Genomic DNA, 17,939 nt, shown 5'->3' on the forward strand with positions numbered 1-17,939 from the left:
AGGAGAAAGAGCTAACGAGTGGCCATGTGACTTTGGAAAAGTCATTTAACCTTTGTGAGTCCATTTCAGCCTAAAATGAAAGCTGAATTAGATGGCCTCTAAGACCTCTTCTAGCTCTCCCACTACATTCAGAAAAGTCTTCTACCTGTGACCAAGCCTAGATTTCTCCCTTCTGCACTGAAGGCTCCAGAGCTGCTTTGGGCTCCCTGGCCCCCCACCCCCACCCAAGTGCTAGCATAGCTGAGTTAGGTTTGACCCTCCCCTCAGCCCTGCCATGGCACAGGACACTCATTTATGGGGCCTTAATGGATATGTTCTTTGAGCCCAGGCTTCTGTTTTACACAAGTTCTGTGTTACTCATTTTATATAAGTTCTCTGCTTATTTATTCATTTTTCCCCTCCCACCAAGGAGACTGAACTACTTAGAACAGTGATTCTCCAAGGGGGGGCGGGGGTGGGGGGTGTCTCAGGATTGGCAAGGTCAATATCCCTCCGGAACTTTTAGAAATGCAAACTCAGACTCCGCTCCAGACCCAGTGGGTCTGAATAGCTGGAGTGGGGGCCAGCAGTCTGTGTTTTAGAAAGCTCCCCTGTGACTTTCATGCTCACTCTCAAATGAGACCCTCTAACTTTGACAGTCAAGGCTGGCAGGGGCTTTGGAGTTACTCATTTTACATTGAGTAAACTGAGGCGCAGAAGGCGACGCTGAGCTCTCCTGGGGTTCTGAGCTTCTTTCCTTAACTGGTCACATGACCTCCGCCCTCTGTGCAGACCCATGCTGAGTATTTGTGAAATGGGAAGAGGGTAGGGGCCTTTGGGGAGGCAGGGACACCAGGGTCACCACAGAGACCTGCTACAGACTTCTTGGTAGGTACTGCAGGCTAATTAAATTTCTGAAAAGTTGCTGATTTTGCTGGAATTGCATCTGGTCCACCTCTAAAACCTGCCATCCTCCTTTCAGCCACCAGATGGCAGTAGCAGGTTGCATTATTGGAGCTGTCCAACTCTCCCAAGGGGCGTCCCTGGGGTTTTTTCCATCAGAAGAAAACTGGAAACTAAGACCCTCTTCCCTCCACACGCACACACCCTCGTGCCCCCTTCCCTCTGTTCATCCATCGCTTGCTTCTCCCCCTCCTTTTCTCTGAACACAGGAGGAACTGTGTCAGGAAATTGTGTGGAATTTGTAATTGCAGATACAGCTCCCGGGTCCTTTGAAGTGTCCACTGGAAAAACTCGTGGTACCGGGAAGAGATGGGTGAAACTCAGGAATGTGGTTCTGTTTGAAGTCTAACCAAAGGGAAACTGGGACCCAAAGGGGCTAGAAGTGTGAGGGTGAATGATGCAATATGCACAAAACACTTAGAACAGTGCCTGGCACGCAATGCGTGGTAGTTGTCATGATAAGTGATAGTTATTCCATTATTTGCCATCGATTCTTCAGCAAAATAGCTACCAACTCCCACACATCCAGTCTAGAGACCCCCATCTTTGGAGACAAAACCAAGGATGGCACTTCCTTTGCTGGGGAGGGCTAACTCGTCATAGATCTCTGGTGTGCGTTGTTCATCAGGAAGGACTTACCTTGCAGAGAGGAGCTAAGACTTCCTGACAAAGGCCCAGCCTCTCCAGCCTGTGGCTGGGTAGGATATGCATGCCTTCCTTGCCCCTGCCCATCTGGGACCCTACCGCTTGTGGCAGGAGCAAACCCACAGTGGAGAGGCAGAGAGCAGTCAGAGGGGATCTGTGATCCAGAGGCATTCAGGGTGAGAACTCTAGAGGGAGAGGGATTAGTGGAGGGTCAACTGCGAAATGGACACTAAGGAGGAGGGATGGAATATAGAGGCAAGAGAGAAAGTGGAGAGGGAGACCAGCATGGAACTTTCTGGCGCACTCCACCAGCAGGCATGGCTTCTTAAAGGCAGTATCCTACCAGTGCCTATCACCCATTTCCTTGGCTCTGTTGGTTTGTAGGCTGGTTCCTCTCTCTCCAACCATAGGCCAAGTAGGTGGGCCTTCGGATGGCCACCTGTGAGCTCTTACTGCCCTCTCACCTGTGTGGGCTCAGAATACACAGGTGCCCAATTCCTGACAGTCAGGCCTCCATGGAGCAGCCATAACACAGCCTCATTTGAAAGCGCATGCTCTCATGCACACACCCCAGTTTGGAAAGCCATCTCCCACTCCAGGGCCTCTTAGCAGAAACTCCAATAACTGTTCCTTCTCCCCATTCTGAGGGCTGCCTGCTGGCCCCCTGGCCTTTTCCCCTCCCAGCTGATGTGTCTCCAGCAGGCGCTTCACCTTACAAGTTATGCACAGCAGGACTGAGAATGAAGCATTCCTCTGGGGGTTGTGGACTAGTACAGGGTGGCCTCACCCAATATCACTGGAGGTCAAAATCTGTTCCTTTTTCAATTCTTAGGAGGGAACTGGTCCTCTTAACCTTTGTAGAGAGCATCAGGTCAGTGCTTCTGTGGACTGTGAGAAAAAAATGCAGTGTTTGTATGATGTGCTAAGTGCCAGATGAGTGCTCAGGCCATGACTGTCACCCCCCAGATATGCAGGTGGAAGAATCTTGGAATGTTAACACCGAGAAGGGAACTTGGAGAACCACTAGACCAGGCTCTCAACCCTGGCTGCATGGAATCCCCTGGAAGCTTTACTGAATGACAATGCCCAATCCTCACCCAAAACAACTAGATTCAGAATCTCTGGAATGGGACCTGAGGGTCCATGTTTTTAAATGCTCCTTGGGTGAATCCAAGGTACAGCCAAGTCTGAGAAGCAGTGCACTAGTCCAGTTTCCTTTCCTCTAGGGCCACTCTTGGGCACAGGAAAGCAAGATGACTTTTCAGAAGCCACAGGGAAGTTGATGGCAAAGCTGGAGTAGAACCAAGCTCCAACCCCCTTGCCCAGTGCTCTCCACCACACTGCCTATGGTGCTTCCAGGTAGCTCTGGGCTCCTCTCTTGTCTTTCCTTCCTGTGCCTTCTCAGGAGACAGCGGTTAGTTGTTTCCCCTGATATATCTGTGGCAGGACTGGTGATAGGGCTGCGTGACAAAGTGGGGGGGCCTGCCTTTCTTATTTCTTTGCTGCCACCTGACACTCTCACTGGTGTTGGGCCCTGTGGGGCCTCATCATTCCTCTTCTTAATCTATCCCCTCTCACTTTCTTAGCAGCAAGTGGTGGAGGGCAACACCTCCCAAGGGACAAAGACTTTGTAGCAACAGTTTCAACTCTGGGTACATTTTAGAACCACTCAGAGGAGACTTTTAAAGTCTACTGATGCCTCACACCTCACCCTAGACCAATTAATTCATAACTACCTGGGCATCAGTATTTTTTTTTTTTTTGGTTCCTTGGTAATTCTGTTGTTCCATGAGCATTGAGAGTCACTGCCTTATGGGTTTAGCAACCCCCAATTATCAGGCATAGGAGATTTTAAGGATGAATTGGGAGGGATTAATACGCAAGTTATATAAAGAACTCCTACAACACAACTACAAAAAACAATTTGATTTAAAAATAGGCAAAGGACTCGAATAGACATTTCTCCATAGAAGGTATACAAATGGCCAATAAGATGAAAAGATGGGCAACATCACTAACAATTAGGGATCTGCAAATCAATACTACAATGAGATACCAGTTTGTATCCATTAGGGTGGCTATTATTTTTTTTAAAAGCATAGGAAATAACAGGCATTGGTGAGGATGTGGAGAAATTGGACCCTTCTGCACTGCTCATGGGAAAGTAAAATAGTGGACTGCTATGGAAAACAGTATGGGGTCCCTTAAAAGCTTAAACATAGAATTACCATATGATCCAGGAATTCCACATCCAGGTATACACCCAAAAGAATCAAAAGCAGGGACTCAAGGAGCTACTTGCGCACCCATATTCAGAGCAGCACTATTCACAAAAGTCAAAAGATGGAAGCTCTGGTGTCCATCAGTGGATGCATGGGTAAATAAAACGTTCCATACACATTGAATGGAGTATTGTCCAGTCTTTAAAAAGAAGGAAACTCTGGGAGCACCTGCATGGTTCAGTTGGTTCAGCGTCCGACTTCAGCTCAGGTCATGGTCTCACGGTTTGGGGGTTCGAGCCCCATATTGGGCTCTGTGCTGACAGCTCAGAGCCTGAAGCTTGCTTCAGATTCTGTCTCTCTCTCTCTCTCTCTCTCTCTCTCTCTCTCCCCCTGCCCCTTACCCCACTCACTCTCTGTCATTCTCTGTCTCTCAAAAATAAATAAATGTTAAAAAAATTAAAAATATATAAAAAGAAGGAAAATCCAACACATGATACAACATGAATAAACTTTGGAGACATTATGTTGTGTGAATTCAACTAGTCACAAAAGAGCAAATACTGGATGGTTCCAGTTATAGGAGGTACCTAGAAGAGTCAAATTCACTGAGACAGAAAGAAGAATAGTGGTTATGAGCAGCTGGAAGGAGAGGAGGAATGGGGAGTTAGTGTTTAATGGGTACAGAGTTTCAGTTTTGCAAGATGAGAAAAGTCCTGGAGATGGATGGTGCTGATGGTTGCACAACCAAGGGAGTGTTGTTACTTAATGCTACTGAACTATATACTTAAAAATGGTTAAAATGGTGTTAAAACAAACAAACAAACAAGCGTTGGTCCTGGGTGCTTCTGCCTTTGGACCCAAAACCTGTCTAGGCTTTTCTCTACCCAGCTATGTAAGACTTCTGTGTCCCTTTTCCTACCCAGTTTCTTCGTGGCTCCAGCTGAGTGCCTGGAGAAGCTATAAGGAAACACCTCTTTGCTTAGCAAAACCTAGCCCAGGAGGTGAGCCCTATGAGCAGATGTCCTGGAGGAAAGGGGCAGGGGCCCAAAGTGGCCATCGCTTATTCACAGGGAGTGCTCTCCCGTAGGGTCTCCTGATGATTTCTGCTATCATCACCCAGCTGCCCTCAGGAACAGCTTACCCAGGCTGTGGTGTGCAGGTCTAGAACAGTGGAGAAAACCTGGGCTCTGGAGACACACCTCACCAGCAGCCTGAAGATGCTGAGCAGGCCTGTGATACTGTTGACTTACATTAAGTTTGTAGTCAAGTCATAAAAATACCTGACATTTATTGAGCCTTCCTATGGGCCAGGTTTCTAGGTTAGTGCTTTAACACGAGTAACAATAATCTTTTCTCACTTTATAGACAAGGAAGGTCAGTCTTAGAAAGATTAGGTGACTTGCCTGAAGTCACATAGCTCACAAGTGGAGGACCTTGATTTGAAGGCAGGTCTGTCAATTTCCCAAGGTCTCACTCTTTAAGTATGCTCTATACCCTCCCAGGTCTGAAGGCATTTGTGACAGGTACTCAAATTCACTGAGCTTCCATCTGACAAGGCTCCCCTTTATGCAACCAATCTAGCTGGATGAGAATTTGGAGAGAGATGGCCACGCATACTGCTCTCTCACTCTCCCTTCGCCTCTGGCCTCATGTGCTCCCTTCCCTAGAGGTAGTAGCAACAGACAGATTTTCTCCTGTGGGTGCTTTGCCCGCTAGAAAGATCTTGGTGTCCCTGGCTAGAGCAGAAAAACTCTCACCAGCCCTGTGGATCATAGGTGGAACTGGGTCCAGTTAGGGACCTGATAGGGGCTGGCCTAACCCTGGAGCTGGTCCAGGCTGTCCAACAGATTTTCGGCAGGGATGGGAACTTCCTGCACTTTCTGCTGCCAGGAACCAAAATGAGCCTTTCCTATCCCCTCTGCTGTCAGAGACTAAAAGCTTCCTTCTGCCTGCGGACTAGAGAGTCCACTAAAAGTCTCTCTCTTAGTTTTCAGTGTAATTCTGCATTAAGAGAAGCTACTTCAGGTTTTAGTTGACTGCATAATGCCTACCACGGGGATTCACCATGGGAAGCTAAAAAATAATTGTCACCAGACATTTCCCTTCAGGTATGAAGTGACATATTAAAACTATAGTCTCTGGTCTACACTCCTACTCTGTTTGGGTGTCTGTAACTGACCTGCTGTGAGGGAGCCACCCTGGAAATCAGAACTCATTTTCTTCTAGATCCAAATTATACCCCGGAGAAGGATGAATGGCAGTGGGAAGAGTTTTCCATACTATAGCCCACAAAATTGTATTTAAGAGTAACATAGCTGAGGGGCACCTGGGTGGCTCAGGCGGGTAAGCATATGACTCATGGTTTTGGCTCAGGTCATGATCTCATGGTTCGGTGTGTGGGGTCGAGCCCCACATCAGGCCCTGCGCTGACAGCATGGTGCCTTCGTGGGATTCCCTCTCTTTCCCTCACTCTCTGCCCCTCCCCTCCCTCTCTCTCTCAAAATAAAGAAATAAACTTATGAAAAAAGAGTAACAGAGTTGAATATAGTATGTTTGCAGTGAAAAATGATGGCAAGGTTGTTTTTATTAACTGAAACCAAAAAAAAGTGCATTTGCATGAGAAATGTAACTAACTTGAGTGCTGATACTTCTTGAAGAAAAGTGTGTTTTAAGACAGGTGGAGATGCATTGGGAGAGATTCTAAAAGGAGGTCCTAGTCACTTTTCAGAATTATAAAAAATTAGAATTAAAATTTTTTCTTTTTATAATTGAATAAAAGTCCTTGATTAGATTTCATTTCGCTTCAGAACATAGGCTTTTATGGATTCTCGGAATCTTAGAATTGAAAAGCACAATAAAGGTCCTCTGATTCACTCTTTCCCTAATATAGGGACCCCATTCTACACGCCTCTGATACTCAGCCAAGCATTACTTGAGTGCTCCCCAGGACTGGGAGCTCATTACTTCTAGAAGAAGCCTACTGCATTTTAGTACAGTTCTAATGGTGAGAAATTCCTCTTACTTAGTGCTGAAACCCAGATGCTTCCTGCCCATCCCTCCTGCTAGTCTCCTTCCTCCAGTCCCCCACTTGAAACCTACCAGTCCTAACTCTCATGCTCCATCTCCTGATTCTTATCTAGAACAGACTAATTTAATTTGCATATAAAATGTTAGACACTTCTTTCCTAAGGTACAGTTTAATAAAAGCCTAGTAACTTTTCTGTACTCTTTTACTGAATCTGTGGGGGCAGCACAAAACATCTTGGATTAACTTCAACAACCTTCATTTGTTTACAGTGATTATGTGTGTGGTTTTAAATCCTCCTCACCATCCTTGGATTTAGGAACATCCAGCCATCCAGCTTTATGTCAGGTGCCCCAAAGCCCCTCATGCTTGGGAGACCTGGTCCCCTGCTCTCTGGGCACAGCTCAGAGGCAACTGAATTGCACTCTGAGGCTCTCTGCTGGCTTGTCTTTTTTCCTGGTTATTCCCTACCGTCATTCATGCCTTCATCCCTATCTTTCTGAATTACCTGTAGGATCCCCTCCAGTTCTAAAGATGTCTGGTTTTTTCTTTCCATATCGGGTAATCATCTTTGATAACCTAAGGCAACCATCCCATATTTTTCTCAGAAATGTACTCGCACATCTTTGAGGAAACAGGCGAGGGTTTGGCTCTCGGGGAGACAGGCCAGGAAGAGGACAGGGTGTAGAATTAGGGAGAGTCACTTTATCTTAGTTTCCATATCTATGCAAAGGGAAGCTGACAAAAAAATACCTATCTTACAGAGTTGCTGGAAGACTCAAAGGTGGCAGTGTTATTAAGTAAAAGTACTTTTTTATTTTAGATTTTTTAAAAGTAATCTCTACACCCAACCTGGGCCTCGAACCCACGGCCCCGAAATCAAGAGTCGCAGTCTCTACCGACTGAACGAGCCAGATGCCGAGGGTGGTTTTAACTGTAAAGTTGAGGGACACCTGGGTGGCTCAGTCAGTTGAGCATCTGACTGGCTCAGGTCATGATCTCACGGTTCGAGGGTTCAAGCCCCACACTGTGCAGAGCCTGCTTCAGATTCTCTGTCTCCCTTGCTCTCTTCCCCTCCCCACTCATGCTCCGGCTCTCTCAAAAGTAAACATTAAAAACATTAAAAAATAAATAAGTAAATAAAAGAAACTGTAAAGTTGGTGATACAGTTGTGTACTCAGGTGGTTTAGAATGAAACATGGATGGCTTGGCTACCATGAGGCTTTGCAGCATATGTAGCAGGCCATAAGGTGAATGATGACAGGTGTGGAGAGACTACAAGTCTTGATGTGAAAGACCTGGGTCTGAATCCCAGCTTAGCCCCTGAGTAGCTCATGACCTTAGGCAAGATCCTGAAAGTCAATAAAAAGGAGCAACAGTACTTGCTTCCCTTGAATTAGACTTCCCCGCCTAGGTACACCTCACTAGAGGTCAATTAATGTTCATCTCCCTGCCTGCCCTTTGTCCCAATGCTGATAACCCCGTAGCGGTGACTCTAGGGCTTTTCCAGCCTGAATCCATGCCAGGGCTATTCACAAGGACAAGGTTTTGTTTCTAGTTTCATCCACAGGTTCTGCAGAGGCCCCCACACTGTCTCTAGTCTGTACCCCCTTTCCCTCAGTTTCTATTCCTGGCCTATCCCAGGCCCTTTCAGCAAGCTACTAACAGTAGGTCTGTCTGGCTCTATGATTTTCCCCCAAATAATGGTTTATTCCTGTCTTCTTTCTTTTACCTTCGACCCAGAGAGTTGAGATCATATTTGATAATAATTGAACTGAAAATTAAAGTTATTCCCTGGCTTGCACCTGCCAGTGACATATTCTCTTTCAATGATTAACTCGGGTCATTGAAGGAGGCATTCGGATCACACTGTAGAGATGGGCCGACCTGCGTGATGGAGGCCAGTGCGAGACCTTGAGTGTCAGGGTGGGTGTGGGTGTATCATTCCTCAATGGGATGGGCCAGAAACGTCTCAGTGGTTATTGACCAACAATCTGGGAGCCCTCAAAGGATGCAATTGCAGGAAGAGGGAGATGTAGGGGCCATCCAGTCCCACTCCCCACCCCCCACTTTCTTTTAAAAGAGTAAAAGACAGCAAGGCCTACTTGGTTCTTGGTGAGATGTAGGCCCCAGGTTCATTATGTTCCCCATCCCCTAAAAACTGTAGTGGAAACTGGTCTAAGCTTTAGCAGGAGCCCGAGGATGGGAACAAGGAGTAATGTTCTGATGTTAGGAGTTTTGACTGAAGAAGTCTTCGCATTCCTGTTTCCTGGGAAGTCTTCTCTGGGGACACATGGGCCAAGTACATCTCATTTATTTGGAATGGTTGAAAACTCAGAAATATAAGGATGGGCGTGTCTCCCGCATTCCTCTTATTATTCAAATCTTTAATAAACTGACCCGAGGGGCACCTGGGTGGCTCAGTCGGTTAAGTGTCCGACTTAGGCTCAGGTCATGGTCTCACAGTTCGTGAGTTCAAGCCCCGTGTCGGGCTCTGTGCCGACAGCTCAGAGCCTGGAGCCTGCTTTGGATTCTGTGTCTCCCTCTCTCTCTGCCCCTCCCCTGCTGATGCTCTGTCTCTCAAAAATAAATAAACATTAAACAACTTTTTTAAATAAATAAACTGACCTGAGCTACATCAAGGCAAAATCCACTTTGCATTTGATGCCTGAGAAATGCCATGCCTCTGCATGGCTGCCATGAGTCTACAAGCAGCTGCTCCTGCATCGGGGGCAGGGAGGTGGGAGGACGGCGTCGAAGTGCCAGTGCCGTCCCGTGAAGTGTCCTGTGAAGGCCATGGTGAGCCTTCCTGAACTGGAACTCAGCCACAGCGATAGACTGGCACTTGTTACTGCCCTACTTCAGGAACACTTTGACCTACTTACAAGTAAGCATTTCTGGATGCAGATAAAACCTGGAAGGGTTTGTTTTTAGCAACTCCAGCATCAGGCATCTTTCACTTTGATAAATAGCTTGTCTCCTCCAGAGCACAGGGAGCCGCTCAGCACAGATCTTCAGGAAGCCGGCCTGGCTGCCCGCCGCTCTACCTCCCTGTCCCCATGGAACAGGAAGCATTGGCTGTTCTAGGGAGACACCTGGGTCCTCAGTGAAATGCCACTGACTTCCTCAATACTGCTTAGACCTCTCCCCCACCTGGGGCCTGGTTCAGAAGGGAGAGTGATGGGTGAGACTTCCTTCCTGGGAAAACAAAGAGGATGATTGACAGGATATGCTGGGGCTTAAGGTTCTTGAGTGTAAGTGAGTCAGAAGAAAGAGCAGACATGTGTCAGGTGGGCAAGCACGGAGGAACCCATTTACACGTATAAGATGAGCTCAGTGATGGTTTCATCACTGGAGTCTCAGAGCTTTCACCAGGTGGGGGGGTTAGACCACACTAAATGGGGAAGAGGGTACTGCATATAAGGCTGGCAGTCACGCCTTTTCTGTAGACACTACTATTAAAATAGCACATATTGCCAGGGAATAGTTACCCATGCTGACACTGTATAGTTTTGTAAGATATATCTGGAGTTCAAATTAAATATAGTAAAGCACACCTTCCACCTCCATTCTCTAATCTGAAGTGTTTCTGGTTACTGATGATGATTATCTCAGTTCCTCTTTTTCACCTAAAGACAAAACCTCTACCTGTTGTCAGTCCTGGTCTGTCTCCAGTTTCCTTTTTCTGCCACAAAACAATTAAACAAACTGATTCTCCCAGAACTCACCCAGTTTTTGTTTTTGTTTTTTTTTTCATATTTGCTCAAGATACATGTCTTATTCAATTTGTATTTCTCATAAATTTCCCAAATTCCTGTATACAGTTTAGCTAAGTGACTCATAGACAGTAGATGTTCAAAAACCAACCATTTGTTAAATAAACAGTAAGAATCTTAGAGTTTTAAGCCACAGTCATCCACTGAAGCCAGGAATGGGTAATTTGGGAAAAATTATGAGCCACCCTGGCATCAGCAATCAGGCAGTTCACAGGTCAGAAGTCCACAGAGGGAAGATGAGGATAGGGACCTGCAATTAGCAACTGGAGAAAGTAACAGGCCACAGAAGAATGAGTGAAGATGCCAGTTGTCAGAGTTTGAGAAAGTGAAAACATCTGAGTCCCGTTGCTCCCTAAACTCTGTATCAGCCGTTGAGGAAGTAGTCCTAGGGTGTAGGTGGCCTTGAGCCCCAAGGTCAGTGGTTCTTAGCCCTGACTGGACACTGACATCTTCTGCGGAGCTTTAAAAAACTATCGACCTGAATCTGGATCGGAATCCAGAAGTTCCAGAATCCATCGGAATGGGTGCTAGAAGTGTCACTGCTGGGGGAGGAAAAGGCAGGTACAGGACTATCTGGGGGTGGGGGCGGGAGGAAAGCAGGGCCTGTTTCCACATTCACCCGGAGCCCCGGTGCAGCCCTCTCTGAGCCTGTTCAGGCATGTTTTCTAGATGTTGTGCATGTACTTGTCACAGGGGTCTCTAGGCCTGAGGTGGGGCACAGTTGCTATTCCCTATGTCTCTGCGCTGAGCTCTAAGAAATGTGGGGAAGTGCTATGAATTTGAAAACCTCTATGCCTGTAAATCTGAAGAGAAGAAGCCTAAAGGAGAAAATTGGACATATGTCTGTTGGTGGAAAAGGCAGATGCCTGAGGTCATGGTCCAGTGTCAGCCTGTGGCTGACATGGGGGAGAGGGCAGTCCCTTCAGTCTCCAGTATCAGGCCCCCATTATGGTGTACTGGGCCCAGTATGTCTGCAGGTTGAGACCAGCAGGAATTCTTTGGGGTTCACTGGGGGCAGAGTGGAGACGAGACATAAAGCAGACACACAGGTAGGTAGAAAGACTAATTCGTGCAAAATGGACTTTGGAGGAGGCCTCACGATAGAGGCTGCCAAATAAGAATAAATAAACTCTGCCAAATAAACTCTGCCAAATAAGAATGAGGCTCAGCCATCTGTTTGGAAATAAGAACACTCTAAAGATATTGCTATAGCTCAGGGCTTCTTAGCCTGCACCTTGGGAGTGGATGGACAGGTGTTTGAAAACCCAGAGATTAGAGATGTTCACCTGTCTTCTGCAAAAAGGAGTTTATCTGGGTGTGCAAAGTCCAGGGCTCAGCAAGCCTGTGGGAAAAAGTGTATCCAGTTATTCAGGTAATATCATCAAGCCTCTCCCCAACTTGTCTGTCTTTCTCTCTGTCTCTCCTCTCTATCTCTGTCTCTAGCTCTGTTATATCTCTCCTCCATGTTGACTCAGGCAGCTTCTTCCTATGTGGTTATAGGCAGATGGTCTCCAGCTGCTTTAGGTCAATATTCCATCAACTTAGGAGGATACTTGTTGGTCTGAGCACTGGGTGTTGTATGGAAACAAACTTGACAATAAATTATATTATAAAATACATAAATAAAATAATAAAAAAATAATAATATTCCACCAACTTAGAAATCTTGTGAGAAGAGATTGCTGCCTTCCTTGTACTTCTCGCTAGGTGCTCACCGTTTATGCTCCTTGGCTAAAATTGGGTCATGTGTTAAATTTGAACCAATCCCTGTGACTGACTGACTGACTGGCAAAGCCCAGGTCATAGGGCCATCCTTGAAGTGGAGGGTGGACGGGGAATGATGTCAGCTCTACCCAAAAATATGGTCTGAGAAGGGACGAGGGCTGCTTCCTCTAAGAAAAATCAAGATGCTATTACAAAAAGAAGGGAGCACAGGTTGCAAACACATGGGGGGAAATTCTCTATGCTATTAATTCTCAAAGTGTGGCCCCTGTACCAACATTAGCATCCCCTGGGAACCTGTAGAAATGCAGATCCTCAGGCCCCACTCCAGACCTACTGAATCAGAAACTCTGGGAGTGGAGCCAGATCATCCGTGTTTTAACTCACCCTCCAGGTAATTCTGAGGCACACTCAAGTCTGGAAACTACTACATTACTGGTTCTCAAACTATGCTGCATGTTACAAACACCTGGGGAACTGTTAAAAATACTGATGCTGAGGGGCACCTGGGTGGCTCAGTCGCCGAAGTGTCCAACTCTTGATTTCGGCTCAGGTCATGATCTCAGGTTCATGGGTTTGAGCCCCTCATTGGGCTTCCATGCTGATAGTGTGGGGTCTGCTTAGGATTCTCTCTCTCTCTCTCTCTCTCTGTCTCTCTCTCTCTCTCTGTCTCTCTCTGCCCTCCTCTGCTTGTGCTCTCTCACTCTGTCTCTCAAAATAAAAAAAAAAAAAACAAAACCAAAAACTTTAGGGGCACCAGCATGGTTCAATAGGTTGAGTGTCTGATTCCTGATTTCGGCTCAGGTCATGATCCTAGGGTCGTGGGATCAAGCTCTGAATTGGGCTCTATGCTGAGCGTGGAGCCTGCTTAAGATTCTCTCTCTCTCTCTCTCTCTCTCTCTCTCTCTCTCTCTCTCTCTGTCTCTCTCTCTTTCTCTCTCCCTCTGCCCCTCTACCCTGCTTGCTCTCTCTCTTTCTCTAAAATAATAATTAAAAAAAAAATACTGATGCCTAGATGCACCCAAAGTGAATTAATCTGAGGATGTGAGGACGATCTGGCTGCGGTCACCCCATTGATCACCAGGGTTGATTCTCGGCTGTTCTGGCTGGCTAGGCCAGTGTCCCCTTCCTTCCTCACCATTCCACATGCATCCCTCCCACAGCTGAGTGCTTGGTTGAAGTGGACGACCTTCCTGATAGAGGAGGACCTGTTCTTCAGTCAAGGGTATATGAGTAGCTGTGCCCCCCCTGCTGGAATCTCTAAAGAAGCTCTCAAGTCCATTGTAGAAGAACATAGTGCAATCTTCTGAGACTCCAGACACATCCAAAGGAGGCGCTGCATGTGGCCGTCTGCCTTTCTTTAGAAAAAAAAAAAAAAAAAGTGAAAAGAGTAAATCAATCTGAATCTCCAGGGGGTGGGGGAGGAAGACCTAGAGCATCAATTCTTAAATTTTGTTCTGCCCTGGAATCACCTGTGGAGACTTAAAAACAACAAAAACAAAAAAAAACTAATGCCTAGAATTTTTTTATCTTAATTCCAGTATAATTAACATACAGCATTATATTAGTTTCAGGTGTACAATATAGTGATTCAGCACTCTATTACAACACCCAGTGCTCATCATGGCAAGTGAACTCTTTAATCACCATCACCTATTTCACCCATCCCCCCACCTCCCTTCTGGTAATCATCCCTTTGTCCTCTACTGCTAAGAGTCTGGGTTTTTTTGTTTGTTTGCCTCATTTTGCTGTTTGTTCATTTGTTTCTTAAATTCGACATGAGTGAAATCATATGGTGTCATTCTCTGACTTATTTCACTTAGCATTTTACTCTCTAGATCCATTCATGTTGTTGCAAATGGCAAGATTTCATTCTTTCTTATGGCCGAGTAATATTCCACTATACACAGATACCACATCTTCTGTATTCATCCATCTATCGATGGACACTTGGACTGCTTCCATAATCTGGCTATTGTAAATAATGCCGCTATAAACATAGGGATGCATATATCTTTTTTGAATTAGTGTTTTTGTATTCTTTGGGTAAATACCCAGTGGTGGAATTACTCAGTATTTTTACTTTTTAATTTTTTGAGGAATCTCCTTACTGATTTCCACATTGGCTGCACCAATTTGCATTCCCACTAGCAAGGCACCAGGGTTCCTTTTTCTCCACATTTTCTCCAATACTTGTTGTTTCTTGTGTTTCTCTTTTCTTTTTTTTAAGTTCATGTATCTATTTTAAGAGAAAGAGTGTGAGTGGGGAGAGGCAGAAAGAGAGGGAAAGAGAGAGAATCCCCAACAGGCTCCACACTGACAGCAGTGAGGCCTATGTGAGACTTGAACCCATGAACTGTGAGATCATGACCTGAGCCAAAATCAAGAGTTGGACACTTAACTGACCGAGCCACCCAGGAGCCCCTCTTGTGTTTTTCTTTTTAGCCATTCTGACAGCTGTGAGGTGATATCTCATTATGTTTTTGATTCACATTTCCTTGATGATAAGTGATGTTGAACATCTTTTCATGTGTCTGTTGGCATCTGTCTCCTTTGGAGAAATGTTTGTTCGTGACTTCCGCCCATTTTTAATTGGATTATTTGTGGGGTTTTTGATGTTGAGTTATAGAAGTTCTTTATATATTTTGGATACTGACCCCTTATTGGTTATATTGTTTGCAAATATCTTCTCCCATTCAGTAGGTTGTCTTTATTTCGTTGATTGTTTCCTTTGCTGTGCAGAAACTTTTTTTTTAAGTTTATTTATTTATTTTGAGAGAGGATGCAAGCAGGGGAAGGGCAGAGAGAAAGAATCCCAAGCAGGCCCCAAATTGTCAGCACAGAGCCCAATGTGAGGCCCAGTCCCACAAATGGTGAGATCATGACCTGAGCCAAAACTGAGAGTCAGAGGCTTAACTGACTGAACCACCTGGCTGCCCCAGAAGCTTTTTATTTTGATGTAGTCCCAATAGATTATTTTTGCTTTTGCTTCCCTTGCCTCAGGAGACATATCTAGAAAAATGTAGCTACAGCCAATGTCAAAGAAATTATTGCCTATGCTCTCCTCTAGGATTTGCATGGTTTCAAGTCTCACATTTAGGTCTTTAATCCATTTTGAGTTTATTCTTGTGTATAGTGTAAGAAAATGGTTCAATTTTATTATTTTTGCGTGTAGCTGTCTAGTTTTCCCATTTCATCATTTGTTGAAGAGACTGTCTTTTTCCCATTGTATATTCTTGCCTATTTTATTGAAGATTAATTGACCATATAGTCATAGGTTTATTTCTGGGCTTCTATTCTGTTCCACTGATCTATATATCTATTTTTGTGTCACTACCATATTGTTTTGATTACTACAGCTTTGTAGTATGTCTTAAAATCTGGGGTTGTGATACTTCCAGTTTTTTTTTTTTTTTTTTTGTTCTTTTTCAAGATTGCTTTGGCTATTCATGGTCTTTTGTGGTTCCTTAAAAATTTTAGGATTATTTGTTCCAGTTCTGTGAAAAATGCTATTGGTATTTTGATAGGGATTATATTAAATCTGGATTGCTTTGGATAGTTTGGACATTTTAACAATATTTGTTTTCCCAATCCATGAGCATGGAATATCTTTCCATTTGTTTGTGTCATCTTCCATTTCTTTTATTAATGTTTTATAGTTTTCAGAGCACAGGCCTTTTTACCTCTTTGGTTAAGTTTATTCCTAGGTATTTCAGTATTTTTGGAACAATTCTAAATCACACTGTTTTCTTAATTCTCTCTCTCTGCTACTTCATTATTAGTGTATAGAAATGCAACAGATATCTGTATATTGATTTTGTATCCTGCAACCTTACCAAATTCATTTGTCAGTTCTAGCAGTTTTTTTGTGGAGTCTCCAGGGTTTTCTACATATAGTATCATGTCATCTGCAAATAATGAAACTTTTACTTCTTCCTTACCAATTTGGATACCTTTTATTTCTTTTTCTTGTCTGATTGCTGTGGCTAGGATTTCTGGTACTATGTTGAATAAAAGTGATGAGAGAGGACATCTTTGTCTTGTTCTTGATATTAGGGGGAAAGCTTCTAGTTTTTCACCATTGAGTATGATGTTAGCTGTGAGCTTTTCATACATGAATGCCTAGAATTTTTGAAAGCTTCTCTGATGATTCTATAGGCACCAGTGTTTAATAACCATTTCCCTACCATCCCCTTTAAATTGTCCTGAGGACATTGCCATAAAACATATAGATGAAGTTTAGAAGAAGCAGGCATCTATTTTCTTAAATCCCTCAACTCATAACTTGGTCAGAGGGGCTCCTGGGTGGCTCAGTCGGCTAAGCAACCAACTTCAGCTCAGGTCATGATCTCATGGTTTGTGGGGTTGAGCCCCACATTGGGCTCTGTGCTGACAGCTCAGAGCCTGGAGCCTGCTTCTGATTCTGTGTTTCCCTCTCTCTCTCTGCCCCTCCCTCTGCTTGCAGTCTGCCTCTCTCTCTAAAAAAAATAAAAATTAAAAATAATTAAAAAAAAAAACTTAGGTATCTGATGTTGATTCCCTTTTCTTTCACATTCTTGGTGAGTCTGTCTTAACAGCTGGCTCCACAGGGCTGGGATTGGTTTTGTTCACCAATGTAGACCCACTACCTAGAACAGAGCCTGGCACACAGTAGGCATTCAGTAAGTACTTGCTGAATTATTGAATAGGTCTGCAATCAGTCTGTCTCAGTTGTGTTCAAGACTTTCTTGTCAGGTTGTAGACATCACTGGTGTACTGAGGCTGGCAGTTACTGGTTACTGAGTTATTGGTGCCTAACCCCAGAATGAATCTCCATTGGATGTGTTGACTTTATCAACTTAAGATGGGTTGGTGTTCCTAATGGTTTTACATCTTTATGTTGATAATAGGATGGATCCTGGCTTATTAGGACCAGTAGAAATATGCCTGATGGATTCTTTTCTTGGAGACTAAGACTACTTTAGGGCCTACTCATGCTCTGATTTCTGAAGTAAAGGCTGGGTCTCCCACAAACATCTAACTCAAGCCAGTTTCTGCAAGATGATGTCATCAGCCTCTTGCAAAGGATTATGACAGAAAAGTGATCAAGGTAACCTGAACACAGAGGCCCAGAAGGAAGATTTAACTGAAAAAGTGTTTACCAAGCAATTTTGAAACATCTTTCAATTTCTGTCAGAATTCCTCAGAAGTATCCAGAGAGGTGGATTAGGTAGATAGACCAAATATAGACTATCGTATCATAGCCCCATGCAGTGGATCACAAGCAAATAAAGCTCACTTTATTAGAAGGGCTGAGGTCCTGGCCAATTATCTGCTCTGCACTGGAAAGGACAGCAAAGTGGGTTTTGTCTTAAGAGAGAACTAGACAACAGTATGTGTTGGTTGCCACAGGTCAGAACTGGAATCCAGGATAACTATGATCCTGAAGTCATTCAGGCTGGCAAGATGAGACTGACCAATAGGATGATCAGTGAATCAGGAATCTGGGGTGCAGGCTGCATGAGCAATTTGAACTTTTATTTCTCTGTTTTGTATGTGGATTACCAGGGGCATATTTCCTGCTCAACGATGAGATTCTTATATAACCCTTGCCAGGAGAGGCTATCA

General features: G+C 44.7%; 1 protein-coding gene across 16 annotated transcripts in view; it reads left to right on the plus strand.

Annotated features, from left to right (window-relative positions):
- KALRN (kalirin RhoGEF kinase) overlaps window positions 1-17,939 on the plus strand; it is a 661,810-nt gene that overhangs the window by 525,577 nt on the left and 118,294 nt on the right. The window lies entirely within an intron of this gene.

Source organism: Acinonyx jubatus, chromosome C2, assembly GCF_027475565.1.
Source record: "Acinonyx jubatus isolate Ajub_Pintada_27869175 chromosome C2, VMU_Ajub_asm_v1.0, whole genome shotgun sequence".
In the NCBI taxonomy this organism is placed as follows: domain Eukaryota; kingdom Metazoa; phylum Chordata; class Mammalia; order Carnivora; family Felidae; genus Acinonyx; species Acinonyx jubatus.